The 16,913-nt window shown below is 45.7% G+C and overlaps 2 pseudogenes; both read right to left on the bottom strand.

Annotated features, from left to right (window-relative positions):
* Positions 1-4,178: 4,178 nt before the first annotated feature.
* On the bottom strand, positions 4,179-4,888 carry LOC109754154 (uncharacterized; annotated as a pseudogene).
* Positions 4,889-6,861: 1,973 nt separating this feature from the next.
* LOC109754155 (60 kDa jasmonate-induced protein-like) lies at positions 6,862-10,497 on the bottom strand (annotated as a pseudogene).
* Positions 10,498-16,913: the final 6,416 nt, after the last annotated feature.

Raw genomic sequence — 16,913 nt, 5'->3', positions numbered from 1 at the left:
AACGATACAAAGGGTCACTCTAGGAGGCTTACAACTCAACGAATTGCACAAGCTTAAAAAGAATACAGGAAAACAAAGCACGAAGCTTGTCCTAGCCCAAGACTACAGCCAAACAGCCATCTAGGGTAGGGGCACACACGAGCACGACGAGGACCTGCTTACAACAGAGTGTGGTAAGTGAGCCCGACCAACGCCCAGGTAGGAAGACAACACACATCCTCCGTCTCTCTCGCCGCAGAGGGACCCTTCCCTCTCGCCATGGCTCACAAGACGCCGTACCGTCGGACTTGAGAGACGCTCCCCCTAGAGCAGGGGAAGTGCAAGCTTCGGGACCTGGAGCAGCCGCAGCACATCACCACTTGAACATTCGAGCACTCCACGACTGCCGCATCGCCACATCCTAGAACACCTGAGAGCTGCAGGAAAACCACCAGGTGCAGCTACTGAAGAAAGGCAGCAAGGGCACCGCCGACACCGGACCACCCAAGCCGCCCAAGCTCCGCCTTTTGAACCCCTCACCTGAACGCAACCCTCCCCAGGCGGCTCCCCCAAGGAAGACACGACGCACAGCACGCCGTCGCCGCCCAATCCAAGCCGGATTTTGGGCTTTCACCCGGGAGGAGGAACAGGGGTGGAAAGGGGAAGGCCTCGGCAACACCTCCAAGGAGGAAACGGCTTCAAGGACGTCGCTGCTGCTAGGCCGGCCAAGCCGACCAACGGTTTCCCACGGTCCAAAACCAGACCACCGGTCACCCACCCACACCAAACCGGCACGGAGGGAGGCTGGCGTGAAGCGGCGGGTACGAGGGAGACGGGGGAAAGGAGCCAAACCTCAGATCTGACGAGGAGGGGAAGACCTCCGCGCCGCCGCCGCCACCCGCCGTCGTCTCACCACCCGCATGGTCGAGGCCGCCGGCCAGAGCACACCCGCGAACGACGCCGGCCGAGATGGCGCCGCCGCCTCGCCAAGGAGGGTCGCCGCCCCAGATCCGAGATCCTCCTCAAGGGAAGGAGCGACCGGCGGCCGCGCGAGCGAATCCGGCGGCTTTCTCAGGTGGCGGCGAGGGAGGAAGGGTAAGGGAGCGGCGGCGCGACGGGGAAACCCTAGTCGCCGCCCGAGTCGCCCGAAGCGGACGACGCCGGGGCAGCATGGGGGGCAGCGGTCCAGAACTCTTGTCACTCGTCGTATTGTTGGTGTGTACAGAGGAAGCTTTTCTATGCTCGATGAGTGAGTGAGCAATGATGCAGAGTGTCGCTTCGCTTCTCGACCAACTGAAGCTCCTTCTTGGCGAGAAGTGTGAATTCCGAGTGGTGGAGATAGAAGATAGTCCCTCTGATCGATCTCCTACTTTTGAGACGTTCTCATTTTTTTAAGAATGGTCTGCAACTTTATTCAAACTCAGACAAAATTATGGGTACAAGATTTGTTTTCCTTGTATGCACAAATATATATATACACATATGCCCAATTTGCCTCCTTTTTTTGCGGGGGCCCAATTTGCCTCCTACATTCAAAGAATGTGTGATATGTATATACAAATTACAAAACAAGGAGCATACGGTAGATTTGTGAATCTATACCTAATAATATATGTGTGAAGTAATAAAAATTTACCTACTATTTATTTTCCTCAAGTTGGTTATCTCTCTAGACTCTGTTGGATACGTACGTATCAATAAATGCTCTATTACTAAATTGCAACCTACTCCCTCCGTTCCTAAATATTTGTCTTTCTAGAGATTTCAATAAGTGACTAGATACGGAGCAAAATGAGTGAATCTACACTCTAAAATATGTCTATATATATCCGTATGTGGTAGTCTATTTGAAATCTCTAAAAATACAAATATTTAGGAACGGAGGGAGTACTACCTAATTTTCTTCTCTATGCAGCAATGTCACGTTAGCAAGTCATGCATGTAGTCATAAGTCACTTTTTGCATTGATCTATTCATGCAAAACATGCCGCCTCATCAACTCTCTTGCATGTATTTTTTGTATGCAACTAAGACAATCAAAATACTCTTACATTTGTTTTTCATTAGCTATCTTTTTAGGGCCTATTTATATATCTTTTAACAAGATCCCGCAGCAGCGCGCATGGAATCATGTAGATCCAAAACTGTAGGTGCGGCTGAACATGCCATCGAGTTGGACATGGCGTGCTTCATCATCATGATGTTCGAAGCCACCCAAGAACGCTCAATCTACCCAACCGCAACATCAGATGGAGCCAAGAAATTAGGCAGAGTGAGTTGCAATCATTTACAAGTAAGGTTTGACAACTAGTTTGCAAGAGCATGCTGGAATACAATCATCCCTACCAAGAAAAGAGACATCTCAAAGTTATGATGAAATTTGTTTTTTCCTTGGCTGAGATGGCTATGGACATTGTACTTATGGGCTGTTGGGGTATTTGGTCCAATAGAAATGATAAGATCTTCAGACAAGCTGCCCCACACATCCCTACGTACGTGGCTCTACTACCTGAATCAGGGACTGGAAGTGGCTCTTATTAGAGCAAAACAAGCAAAGGCACAGAAGCTCCAGTCCTGGATATGTAATAATTTGTAGTTTTCTATGTTTCCTAAAGTTGGCATTCGCTGATTGCCTTCCTTTGTAATCATTTGTGTAGACCAATTTGGTGAACATATATTTTCGGCAAATATATGTAACAGAGCTTTTTATTATTATTTTGGCATAATGATGTACTGGTGTGCTTATTTTTGTAGTTGTTCTGTCAAAGGTTATAAATTTTTTTGATGCAAGGTTATACAAATCCTATTCTTTTCTTTGTTAAATGAAATTAAAACTTGCTTTCCACTCATCTTGAATAATATCCTCTGGAGCGTGAAAAATATCTCCACCATTCACATTCATCTTGACTAACAAAAGAAAGAAAACAAATAACCAATTGATTTTGTGTCAAAATAGACGTCCTCTTCGATTTATTGTATTAACTTCTGAAATACTGTTCTATCATGGACAAACATGCATAAATTATTTTAGAAAGCACCCATAGTAAAATATGAAGGCGATATTTGGGACATATGTATAGAAAACTTTTACAGCTTAGACTGCCGATATTATTTTAAGTATTTTTAGTAGGAAAGGAACTTGAAAAATCATATGTGTAGATTAGTCAAAAAGTATTTTAAAAATATTATAAAAAGTAATAAAACGGTGTTATCTTTTTTCCGCGAATACGCGCAGAGTGTATCATTGCATTGATTGAAGGAAAACATACAAGTTTAGTGGTTGCAAGCAACGTATACAGGAGGGCGTGGAGGCGGACCCTAGGAGCATGAGGGGGATGCTCAGCCCCAAGACTAGAGTTCGGTTTACATCGAATATTCGTAGCCCTTTGGCACCGGCATTAGAGCATGCCCGCGCTTTGTCCTGGATAGATGCCACGAGGTCAGGGAGAGAGGGCTACTTGTCGTCGAAGATATGTGTTCCTATGCTTCCATGTCATCCAGGTGTAGAGAGGGATAATGGAAGTGAAGCCCTTACGCAGGCGGGGAGGGAAGGACGCCGTCGCCGCAGCCCACCATTCGTAGAGAGGCGATCGAAGTCCCAGCCTACGGCATGGAGGTGAAATGGCAGCATGACATAACCTGGTGCCAAACTTGCCAGGAGAACACACAACCAACCAGGAGGTGGTGGACTTTTTCGGTATCTTGGTCGCATAGCACGCATCTGGCGGGTGCAGTAGACCTCGGTTAGCAAGACGCTCCGCTGTCCAGCATCTATCGAGATGAGCAAGCCATAGGGAAAACTTACTTTTGGTTAGAGACTTCGTTATCTTATGCTTTCCGACCAAACTTGGGCTCTCAGGACGTCTCTACCAATACAAAACACGAGCAACTTAATTGTCCGAAGAGCATAATTAATGTAGCGAAAACTTAAAAAGTCTTAACAAACCCGATATAAATCCTCCCAACATGAAACATATTTATTCATGTGCAAATATATGCAACACGCCAACACCATCTAGACATAACGCTCCAATCAGGAACTTCCATGCAATCTCTCGGACGACATGTACAACACACATTGCATCTATAACAATCACCCAGTTCACTCCTTAAAAAAACAATCAAACACTCACCCACATGTATAGTAGATATTTCAATACTTAGATAATGGGTGCGATGCACGGATGCGGGTAATCCGATCACGGCTCAAGCTTCCGCGGCAGCTCGGCTTTGGCGAACGGCGGCATTTCCTGCTTCGGGCCATCTAGCACAGCTGGGTGTGGTAACTTGGGCTCTTTAGGCAACTCCGGTACCTCAGGGTGAGGCACGGCTACTTTGGCACGGAATGGTGTGGCATTTCATGCTTCGGCAACTCTGGCATGGCAGGGGGGCGGTAGCTCGTGCTCCTTTGGCACCTCTGAGGCTCTGACACAACGAGGTGTGACACTTGAGGCTCCATTGGTATCTCCGGTATGACCGAGTGCGGCAGTACGTGCTCCTTTGGTACCTCTGGCACGACAGGGTGCGGCACTTGAAGCTCCATTGGCACAGCAGGATGCGGTAGTTTAGGCTTCGGGAGCTCGGGCATGGTAGGGTGTGGCGGCAGTTCGGGCTTTGACACCTCCGGCATGACGGGTCCGGGACTGCAGACTACTTTAGCACCATGGCGTGTGGCACTTTGGGCTCTTTTGGCACCTTGGGCACAGCAGGGTGCGGCAGTTCAGGCTTCGGTAGCTAGGGCATAGTAGGGTGCGACGGGAGTTCAGGCTTTGGCAGCTCTGGGACGGTCGGGTGTGGTGGGTACTCCTTCTTGGGCAGCTGGGTGCCGTGCTGCGCTGCTCATGGAACTGCATGAGAGCAGCAGCGCCACGAGGAAGACATGGAAAGACGTGGTGTTTTTGCCCAGCATGGTCAGTGCTGTGTGCTTCTTGTCTGTGTGCATCGATCAGCGAGAGGCAACTGCTTGCTGTGATGGGTGGGCGATAAGAGAACGCTGGTACTCTAGTACTATTTATAGCAGTCCAAAATCCAGATGGATACAATACTACCTCTGTACACTAACATATATAAGACGATTTTATAGTTCTACTTGAAACAACTCTAGCAGACCCCTCAAAATACGGACCTATAAACTCAGTTTACAGTCCGCTCGCTGCCTCGGATACGGGCCAAAAACCTCCGCGAAAGATCAAAAACCGTAAACAAAACTGTAAAATTTGAATTCAAGACTTCGCGGGAGAAATAGAACTTGTTCCATAGTGATCAGCATACATAGTTCATACATACACTACAAATTACACTAATTAGATGAGGATAGGCGATGGCCACCGTAACCCTAAAGCCAAAATTAGGCTCACCGGAGCCATCCGGGTATGGTGGCAACGCTATGGCGGCGGACATCTTTAGTCGTCGTAGATGTCGTCCTGCGCCTTCTTCTCGCGGCGCCTCGCGTCCTCGCTGTCGAGGAATTCCTTCTCCTTCGCGAGCCCCTGCTTGAGGAGGATGTCGTCGAGTTTGGCAAGGGTTCGCCGGCGCTGCTCCTACTCCTCCCGGGCATTGTGTGTGTCCGCCTCGGCCGGAGGGAGGAAATCCTCCGGCCCGATGACTCCGCCGCCCCGCAGCACTGGCGGCGCATCGAGCTCGTGCTTCACCACGCGGAGGACGGGGAGATCCTCCGGCTTCCTTTTCACCGGAGTGAGGAGCAACGCGCTGGGACTCCCCCCCCCCCCCCCTCCCCGAGCCGCCCGTGGCAGAGAAGGAGATCGGCCCGTGGTGGAGGTCGTACTCCTCCGTCTCACGGCGGAGGAGCGACTGCGGCAGCTCGAGGCCCTAGTTCGTGTACTTCCGCGCCACGCGCTTCCTCGCGCCGTCCGCCCGGACACAGCGCTGGCGCTCGGGGTCGTCCCTCCCGCCGGAGCTCCACATGGTGGTGTTCGGCGGCGGGATTGGGCTCACCGGCGGCGACAAATGGGAGGTGGGATTGGGGAATTGCGGAGGAACACGGCGGCGGGGGGATAGGGTTTCGACCCGTACATATACTGCTTCGGGGGGGGGGGGGGGGGGGGGGGTTGTGGGCCACCGTAAAATGTATTACGGGCTCTGCTCTGGCCAGAAAATTGGGCCGAGCCCATATACTCCCTGAATTTTGCAGGTTGGCGCGATTTGAGGGGTCTGCTAGAGTTGCTCTTAGTAACTAGTAGTCTGACTGAACTTTCATGCCTTGGTGGCCTGTTGGTAAGTTGTTTACTGACTTCGGTCTTATGCGTGATCAACCTCTGCCTGTACTGAGACATGAGCGATGATATGTACTGTACGTTTCAAGCTCTGAGTCTCTACTTTGCTCTAAAATCAGTGCATGTTTCTGTAATTGGTCAGCTGGGCTGCTCAGCTGACACGAAGAACGGCTCGGGCCTAGCCATCGCCGATGGCTTGCAGCCCAGAAGCTCGTGCCGGCGACCATGGCGCGCGCCCAGTGGCCTTGCGGCCCAGAAGCTGGTATCGGTGACCATGGCGCGCGCCCGGTGCCTCGCCACCAGCAGCCCTCGCACCTACTCTGCCACCCTGGCTTCTACTTTGAGCAACGACGTTGAGCCGAGCCTTTGTGAGGTCAGTTCTTGTACCAAAGGCATGTAGAAATTCTTATTCATCACGATTTCTACCAGGTTTAACCAAGAACAACAATTCGAACCCAATATCTGGCCCAGCAAACTAACAAAATTCTACACAAAGGTCAGGTCACTGCTTTGTTGAGACAGCAGTAGTAAAAAACACTAGCACAGCTCCTTGAAAACCAACATGAACTTACAATTTCAACAGATCATATATTAACATTAGGCCACAGGATACTGTCACTTTGCAAACATTTTACATTTGGCATGATAATGGAAGTAATACGAGAGTCGAAGAAGCTTGTGTAGTAGTACAACACAAGGGACTGGGCAGACAGGCATCCAGAGTCTTGATCATATTTTGTTAAAGTGACCCGGCTGAGCAACGAACACACTACCTAAAGTACTGTGAAATGAAGATCTTCACTTCGATTTGAGTACCACTCTTGCTGATAAGACGCGCTGTTTGATCACATTCGGGCAAGGCATGAAACTCTAGTGTTCCCCTCATAATCTCATCACCACAATCAGAGTGCAGATCTAATTCAATTACCAGTGCCTTGTACAATGGCACCGCAAGCAGATGTCTAGCTAAGGGAATCAGCTCTCCTGATCGTGCACATATGCCCTTCACATCTTCGTTGTAGAAAAGCACGCAGCCAATATCAAACAGCTCGCTGCGAGCAACAATTCTTCCAAAAAGGCTGATAGGATCTTTACATCGCGATGAGTAAGCCTCACAGCAACTTTGCATTCAACTCCCTGGCTCAGGATGGCATAGGTCACCTCCACGGGACCATAAGGAGTATTGGCAATATCTAATAACGGCCTGTCGAATGTGGGGTCCTCCCGGTATAAAAGCACACTCTTCTTCCAGGTTTCTTCAATAGAGCTATCTTGACTGTTGTCATCAAGATGGATGCGGAACCCGACAGGTCCATCTGCTGAGATGGCTCTTCCAGCACCAGTTAGCACAAGATTGCCCTGTTCCATAGAAAATAGAAGTGATTGACATTTGCCTCATTAAAGGTACCACACTATGTCTCAATAGATGTAAACCTGATTAACTAAGCAAATATATACTACGCCCATCCTATATACATAAGAAGTTGATCCCCACTATCCTATTTATCTCAACATGCACACATGCCACCTCATCAAAGACCCACCACTACATGCATGGGAAAAAGTTTTTCATTATTAGTTGATCTTATGCACACCTTTCACCTCACCACACATGTCACCTCATCAAAGGTCCACTCAACATGCAAGAAAAAAAGTTTTTCATTACCGTATGCCACTTATATTCAAAATATTTTCTGACAACACAATAATCAGATACAATATATAATATTTTTTAGCTTTAGTTCATACATTATTAATTCAACTATGGAAGCTTCAGCAATCAAATCACTGAAATATATTGCAATTGATTCCCGCAGCAGCGCACGGGGTATTCTCTAGTTCAATTTACTAGTGAAGCCAGTCCAGATGGACGTTCGAGTTCTCAACTGTTTTGCAAAAACTTTATCATCTCTCCTTGGCAAAGCAGTTGCTGAGGGCAAAAGGCTTTCTTTCTTCTATTATCAACACACGACGGTAGTAATAAGTTTGTAATACTCTCTGCACATATTAACAGGATAAATCAAGGAATATACTTAGAGCCAGCATGTCCTCTTTATAACTAGCTTTGCAGACTAAGGAACGAAGCAGTGCCTGGTACGATGGATGGTTACCCCTGTATATAGACTGGGAGCTCCTAACAAGCAGTCAACTACCCAGAGCCGTTAAGCTCTTAATACCATGGTCAGATTCACCCCTCATCTAGTGTTAGAACTCATCCAAACTTTATCTCCAGGGAGGTATTACATGCAGGATTCAAATTTCATTGAAATTGTCAAGTTCAGAAATTTGAAATACTTAGGTGGGTTCAGGAATGTTGACATCTCGGATGAAACTACAAGATTCTGTTGGCTAATTAGCACTTGATGGCCGAGTTGATTTCTGATTACTAATAAAATTTAGAAATCATAAATTTTGGTAGTACCAGCATTGAACCTTAATTGCGCCCTCTAATATCTTCCATGCAGTGTTTTGAAATCTATGTACTACTTCCAAACAAATATCCAGCAGCAAAACTCGTCAATTTTGTCATTTATTTTTTAGGGAAATGTAATTCCAAACTTGTGCTGGCAGTTGCAAGATCAAATGTCAGCGGTAGAAATTTGTAACTAATTTTCAGAACTGAAATTGTCAGAATTTTCTTATTCTTAATCTCAAAATAAATATGTATTCGAGCTGGCAAATTAAACAAATATATAGTAGTTTTGAAATCTATGTACTTCTTCCCAGAAAATTTTGTGAACTTTGCTAGTGGATATGAAGATTGCATGAGAAGTGTGTAGCGCACACAACACATCCGGCATCGCCCTTCCTTCCAGACCAAATGCACCGCTACTAACCCACCAAGCCATGTGGCAACGTGCACTTCCCTGGCCCTACCTCGCTTCCACTTCGCCTACTGTTGTCTCATCTCTCGTCGCCACCACCAGCTTCGAAGCCAGATCCACCATCATGTCCCATCGCATGCTAACATCATCCTCCTAACCAGCCTACCAGCCAGCTTTGCCCACCGCCCTGTTGCACCTCCAGGAAGCCACTGGCCATGCCACTACACCCTGTTGCCAGAGCACAATGAGTAGCTCGGCACAGGAGCTGGCGAGTTTCAAGGCGATCTAATGATGAGTAAATAAAGAAAGAGATGGCTAGCTCTCAGTCAATCGAGAATTTGCACATTACAGCATATAGTGTTTTGAAGGAGATGTACCTTCTTTTAACATCATGATTCATTTTCAACAATGTGCTATCTTCATGACACTATATTTACTTCAGCAGTATAGTTTCCTGATAAGAGATACTTTGAACACACTGGAAGAAAGAAAGCCTGCACCAACAGATATGATAGTGCACCTTTCATGGTTTCTAAACATGCAATTTTAGTCTCGAACATTTGTCTAAGGAAGTAACAAGCAAACAGAGTGGATAACAATAATCCCCACTCGCCGGCTACTGATATTTCACTTAAACATGGACATGCAGATATGGTCTACTTTGCGAACTACTATATTCATTGCTAGTTTCTTCACAAGAAAAATAAAACAATAATACTTGCCCAAGTTTATATATGCAGTTGGATTATTTCAGTGATGCCATTCCACAATTTGAGTTGCAGAAATCTTTCTTGTGGCATAATACAATTTCTTCTTCAACCCTAAACAAAAAAGAATCAAGATTGAAATGGAGTTGATCGGTACAGTGGATAATTGGTAAGAATCTGCACCTGCCAATCGCAACGTTGTGGGGTGACGGGGTCGTCATGGTGGCTCCTTGCAGACCACAGCAGACTGAGATGAATATGCGCCAGCAATACAGACCATGCCACAGGGCGGGAGTCTCTTTCCTTGGGAGGAGGCGGCTGCATCGGGGATACGCACGGCAAAAACCTCCGCCAGATTGCTCCCATAGAATGGTAGGTCCGCATACGCATGCAACTGCTCATCATTTGGGCCGTCATAGCCAGTTGCAGCTGCCATGTGAACTTGCGTAGCAACAATGCCCTCTTTTTCTGGGTTGGAACTTGCTTTTGGGGAGGCTGGTGGCTGAAATCCCAAAGCTCCCTGTATGTTGAACATGATGTTAAAGTCCTGATTAATCATGGTTTATTTGTTTTCGTTGTAGATCTTGTTTATCGCTAAGTGCAAATGATCATCAAATACAGACAGGCTCCAAACCGATCGATAGATTTACAATTAACTTAGCCCCAAAAAATAGAAACTTGCTATCCTCCCATCAAAGCATTTGCATCTTATGACACGCCATCATCCATCGTATTTATAACAGAGAAGCATGAAGTTCTTACATACTCCCATACATATGCTGCACCAGCCTACCATTCATATGCATGCATCCATAAAAGGTGTAATAAAAGGAACATTGCTGGGGGGGCGGGGGCGCGGGGTAGGGGCTACCTTCTGTTTGCGGGGTGGGGACGACAGTCGGGGATGGGGTACCCGACGGCGGCCGATGCAGGGGAGGACGAAGGCCAAGGGGAAGAGGACCTCGATCGCTGATGCAGGGGAGAGCAGCGGCGATTGGAAGCGCTCGATGCCGGTAGAGAAAGAGCCGCTCGATGGCTCGGAAGAAGGCGGAGTCTACGGCGTGGCCGTAAAGGCGGCCGCCGCTAGATAGAAGGGACAATTACAAATCGAGCCTTCACACTGGTCTGTTTTTTTTTAGAAGGTTCACACTGGTCTGTGGTATACCTGGGCATATCTCGGGCCGGGCAAAAAAAACCGATGCGAAAAACCCAGGCCCAAACCTGGCCCGGCCTGACCGTTGGACCTACTAAATCAGGCCGGAGCCCAAAAAGCACGACACAACTCGGTCCGACTACAACTAAAATCATGTTTTCGCAAGCCCGAGCCCAGCCTGATCTGCCCATTGGGCTCGATTTCCAGGCCCGAGCCCGGCCTGATGGCACGCTCGGGCTCAGCCCGGCCCAGAATTTTTGGGCCGGGCCGGGTTACGTCAAGCCGTCTGGGCCGGGCTGCCCATGACCAGATATAATATGTGGTCTATTCTACCGTTCGAAGCTTTTTTCAGTTTTGCCCTTTCAATTCAACCTTCACATCACCATCCAAGTGTACGGTCCAATCATGAACTGGCCCATTGCGGATTCCTTCCCCACTGATTTTGGGAAGGTCCAGAACCTTCCATGTTCTAAACCTTCTATACAGAAAATAATCTCGAAAAAAAAACCTTCCCTAAATTGATTTTTTTTCTTCTGATGTTTTCTTTCTTTTTCTTTTTTATTTCCCTTTTTCCTTTACGTTATTTTGTCTTTTTTGTTATGTTTTTCCTCTTTTCTTTCTTTTCTTATTTTCTTTCTTCTCTTTTTGCTTTCCTTTTTCTTTTTTTCTACCATCTTTCAAATTTGTGAACATATTTTCTCTAATAGTGAATCATTTTTTAAAATCAAAAGAAAAAGTGGATAATGTCGCATGAGGTGCCTTAGAGCATCTATAGCCGGATACAGCAAATCTGATCCCTTAAACGCTCGCGGACGCGTTTGTGCGTGTCCGTGGATAGTGACCGGTCACACCTCAAATAATCGGTTCCACACATGGATATCTCAGTTACGAAATCTCAAATCCATATTATTACATGCAACGTAAAACCTTCTCTAAGCGGGGCTAGCCTGGCTCCGCCGTGGCCATGTCTAGCGGTTGGCTGTGCCCCTCAGAGTGTTGCTAAGGTCGCCGACGAGGTAGGGTAGGACATGGGACACAGGTCGGCTCATGGGACTCAAGGCGTCGTCGTCTCCCATGTCCTACTCGTCGGAGTCTGAACCCTGACGGTGTCGGTCGACGCGAGGTCGATGTTGGATCCGTCATGGGAAAGCCGCTGACGTCCACCACGACGCGGTTGCACCGCGCGGGTTGGCCGTACACCATACGGGGCGCCGGAGAATGCGACTCTGCCTCACCAATGTCCACCACCGCGACGGCCGCCGCCGTCTCCCGTGCCCGCTCCCTCGCACGCCGAGTTTGAGGAGAAGGCTGAGATCGTCGACCGAGGGCTTGGTGGTGGGATGGAGTGGAGTGGAGGGCAGGAGAGTGTAGTGGCAAGGGTTTGGTCTGGGGAGCGGATAGGAAAGAATATATGTGGGTCGGGTGGGCTAGCGTGGTTGGGTCCAATGTGAGGGACGCGCCCGGTCATGCCTGGGCCTCCCCATATCTGCCCCATATTTGGGCAGGATATGAGGGGTGATGGAAATATGCCCTAGAGGCAATAATAAAATGGTTATTATTATATTTCCTTAATCATGATAAAGGTTTATTATTAATGCTATAATTGTATTGACCGAAAACTTACATACATGTGTGGATACATAAACAAATACCGCGGCCCTAGTGAGCCTCTACTAGACTAGCTCGTTGATTAAAGATGGTTAAGGTTTCCTAACCATAGACATGAGTTGTCATTTCAGAATGGGATCACATCATTAGGAGAATGATGTGATGGACAAGACCCATCCGTTAGCTTAGCATATGACTGTTCAATTGATTGTCACTGCTTTCTTAATGTCAAATACATGTTCCTTCGACCATGAGATCATGCAACTCCCGAATACCAGAGGAATACCTTGTGTGCTATCAAATGTCACAACGTAACTGGGTGATCATAAAGATGCTCTACAGGTATCTCCGAAGGTGTCTGTTGAGTTGGCGTGAATCGAGATTGGGATTTGTCACTCTGTGTATCGGAGAGGTATCTCTGGGCCCTCTCGATAATACACATCACAAGAAGCTTGCAAGCAAAGTGACTAAGGACTTAGTTGCAAGATGATGTATTACGGAACGTGTAAAGAGACTTGCCGGTAACGAGATTGAACTAGGTATAGAGGTACCGACGATCGAATCTCGGGCAAGTAACATACCGACGACAAAGGGAATTACGTATGTTGTCATAATGGTTCAACCGATAAAAGATCTTCGTGGAATATGTAGGAATCAATATGGGCATCTGATACGTCTCCAATGTATCTACTTTTTCTCACGCTTTTCCTCTTGTTTTGGACTCTAATTTGCATGATTTGAATGAAACTAACCCCGGACTGACACTGTTTTCAGCAGAAATACCATGGTGTTGTTTTTGTGCAGAAATAAAAGTTCTCGGAATGGAACGAAACTTCGCGAGGATTTTTTATAGCAATAATAAGATTTTCTGGAGCCAAGACCTGCTGGAGAGGAGCACCTGGGTGGGCACAACCCACCAGGGCGCGCCCCCCTCTCCTGGCGCGCCCAGGTGGGTTGTACCCACTTGGTGGCCCCGCTGACGACCCCCCTAATACTATAAATTCACATTATTCCAGAAAAAATAAGGGAGAAAGAATTATCGCGTTTCACGAGATAGAGCCGCCGCCAAGCCCTGTTCTTCCTCTGGAGGGCAGATCTGGAGTCCGTTTGGGGCTCCGAAGAGGGGGATCTTCGTTCTTCGTCATCACCAACCAATCTCCATCGCTAATTCCATGATGCTCCCCACCGGGAGTGAGTAATTCCTTCGTAGGCTCGCTGGTCGGTGAGGAGTTGGATGAGATTCATCATGTAATCGAGTTAGTTTTGTTAGGGCCTGATCCCTAGTATCCACTATGTTCTTAGATTGATGTTGTTATGACTTTGCTATGCTTAATGCTTGTCACTTTGGGCCCGGGTGCCACGAACTCAGATCTGAACCGTTTATGAATTCATCTTTATATCCATGTTTTAGATCCGATCTTGCAAGTTATAGTCACCTACTACGTGTTATGATCCGGCAACCCCAGAGTGACAATAACCGGGCCCACTCCCGGTGATGACCGTAGTTTGAGGAGTTCATGTATTCACTATGTGTTAATGCTTTGTTCCGGTTCTCTATTAAAAGGAGGCCTTAATATCCCTTAGTTTCTAATATGGACCCCGCTGCCATAGGAGGGTAGGACAAAAGATGTCATGCAAGTTCTTTTAATAAAGCACGTATGACTATTTACGGAATACATGCCTACATTATATCGATGAACTGGAGCTAGTGCCATATCGCCCTAGGTTATAACGGTCACATGATGAATATCATCTAGCAAGTCACCGATCCAATGCCTACGAATTTATTTATATTGATCTTGCTGCATTACTACTGCTATCATCACTGTTACACTTGCTACGATTTACTGCTATCACTGTTACTGTTACCGTTGCTGCTGTCACTACTATCAAAACTATCAAACTACTGTGCTACTGATCACTTTGTTGCAGATAATTAATCTCCAGGTGTGGTTGAATTGACAACTCAGCTGCTAATACCTTCAAATATTCTTTGGCTCCCCTTGTGTCGAATCTATAAATTTGGGTTGAATACTCTACCCTCGAAAACTGTTGCGATCCCCTATACTTGTGGGTTATCAAGACATTTTTCTGACGCTGTTGCCGGGGAGCATAGCTATATTTGTTGAGTCACTTGGGATTATTATCAATTTATCACTATGAAGAATCTGAAGGATCCAAAGACTAAGATATTTCCCTCAAAGACGAGGGGAGGTAAGGAACTGCCATCTAGTTCTGCTTTAGATTCACCTTCTGTTTTGAGTAAACTTGCAACACCACCACATGCTATGAATTCTGCTATGACACCAGTTATTGATGCTACTTCTACTATGAATTATGCTTATGATGATGCTAGTACCTTGATTGATAATGATGATGTGCCACTTGGTGAATTTCTTGATGAACAAATTGCTAGAGTAATACAACATGATGTTGTTGAATCTGATGATGAGCTTGAAACTGAAACTCCTGAAACACCTGCTAGAACTAGCCTTCCTAGATATGAATTGCCTAAGGTACCGGAAGGTTATGTTATGAGTAAAACAGCAACTAGAGACATTCTTGCTTGTAAGGATAGAGATGATCTAGAGAAATTATTATGCAAGTATAAAGAAAAATCTCTGAATGCTAGAATGAAATGTGATCCTAAGTTTGCTACTTCACCTATCTGTATTGCTGATAAGGATTATGAATTCTCTGTCGACCCAGAGTTAATTACTTTGGTTGAATCTGATCCTTTCCATGGTTATCAAACTGAAACTGTTGTGGCACATCTTACTAAGTTGAATGACATAGCCACCCTTTTTACACATGATGAGAAAACTCGCTATTACTTTATTCTCAAATTATTTCCTTTCTCATTAAAGGGTGATGCTAAATCTTGGTACAATACTCTTACTCCTGGTTGTGTGCGTAGTCCCCAGGATATGATTTATTACTTCTCTGAAAAATATTTTCCTGCTCATAAGAAACAAGCTGCCTTGCAGGAAATATTTAACTTTGTTGAAACTAAAGAAGAGAGTCTCCCACAAGCTTGGGGGAGGCTTTGCCAGTTACTTAATGCTTTGCCTGATCATCCTCTTAAGAAAAATGAAATACTTGATATCTTCTATAATGGACTAACCGATGCTTCTAGGGACTTCCTAGATAGTTGTGCTGGTTGTATTTTCAGGGAACGAACTATTGCTCAAGCTGAAGAATTATTGAGTAACATATTGAAAAATTATGATGATTGGACTATTCCTGAACCACCGCCTAAACCCACTCCGAAGAAGAGGGGTATATTATATCTCAGTCCTGAAGATATGCAAGAGGCAAAGAAATCTATGAAGGAAAAAGGTATTAAAGCTGAGGATGTTAAAAATTTACCTCCTATTGAAGAAATACATGGGCTTAATACACCACCACTACCTAAGGTGGTAGAGGTAAATTCTCTTATGAAATTCAATGAAAATGATAATCCTCACAATATGCATCCTAGTCAATGCCTTTATGAGTTTGAAAACTACATTAGAAAACAAGATCACTTCAATGCAAATGGTATGAAACAATTGAAATATAATTCTGATATGGTTGCTCGCTTGAGTGACTTGTTATTTAGAATTTCAAATGATGTTAGAGGTGTTGGAAAACATGTTTCTATGGTACAAACTCAGTTAGAACAAGTTGCTAAATCACAAAGAGAGTTACTTGATGAAATGAATCATAATATGCACGACTTTGCTGTTGGAGTTGCAACTAGAGGAGGTAAAATGACTCGGGAACCACTTTATCCTGAGGGACACCCAAAAAGAATTGAACAAGATTCACAAAGAAACAACACCACTGCACCTAGTCCTTCTAAAAAGAAAAAAAAAAGAAAAATGATAGGACTTTGCATGCTTTTAGTGAACCTGAAATAGAAAAATCTCCCGATAATGAAAATGAAACTTCTATCTCAGATGCTGAAACTCAGTCTGGTAATGAACATCCACCTAGTGATAATGAAAAAGATAATGCTGATGTTCATGAAGATGCTGAACCAAATGAAAAAGAACCAGATAATGATGTTGAGATAGAACCACCATTTGATCTTGATAACCCACAACCCAAAAATAAAAGATATGATAAAAGTGACTTTGTGGATAGGAAACAAGGTAAAGAAAGAGAACCGTGGGTTCAAAAACCTATGCCTTTTCCACCCAAGTCAACTAAAAAGAAAGATGAAGAAGAATTTGAACGCTTTGATGAAATGCTGAGGCCAGTCTTTTTGCGTACTCACTTGACTGGTATCTTCAAAATGCCTCCCTATGCAAAGTATATGAAAGACATCATCACAAATAAGAGAAAAATACAGGAAGCTGAAATCTCCACTATGCTTGCTAATTACACTTTCAAAGATGGAGTACCTAAAAAAATTGGAGATCCG

Source organism: Aegilops tauschii, chromosome 7 (assembly GCF_002575655.3).
Source record: "Aegilops tauschii subsp. strangulata cultivar AL8/78 chromosome 7, Aet v6.0, whole genome shotgun sequence".
Taxonomy (NCBI): Eukaryota; Viridiplantae; Streptophyta; class Magnoliopsida; order Poales; family Poaceae; genus Aegilops; species Aegilops tauschii.
This window is presented reverse-complemented; position numbering and strand designations above follow the sequence as displayed.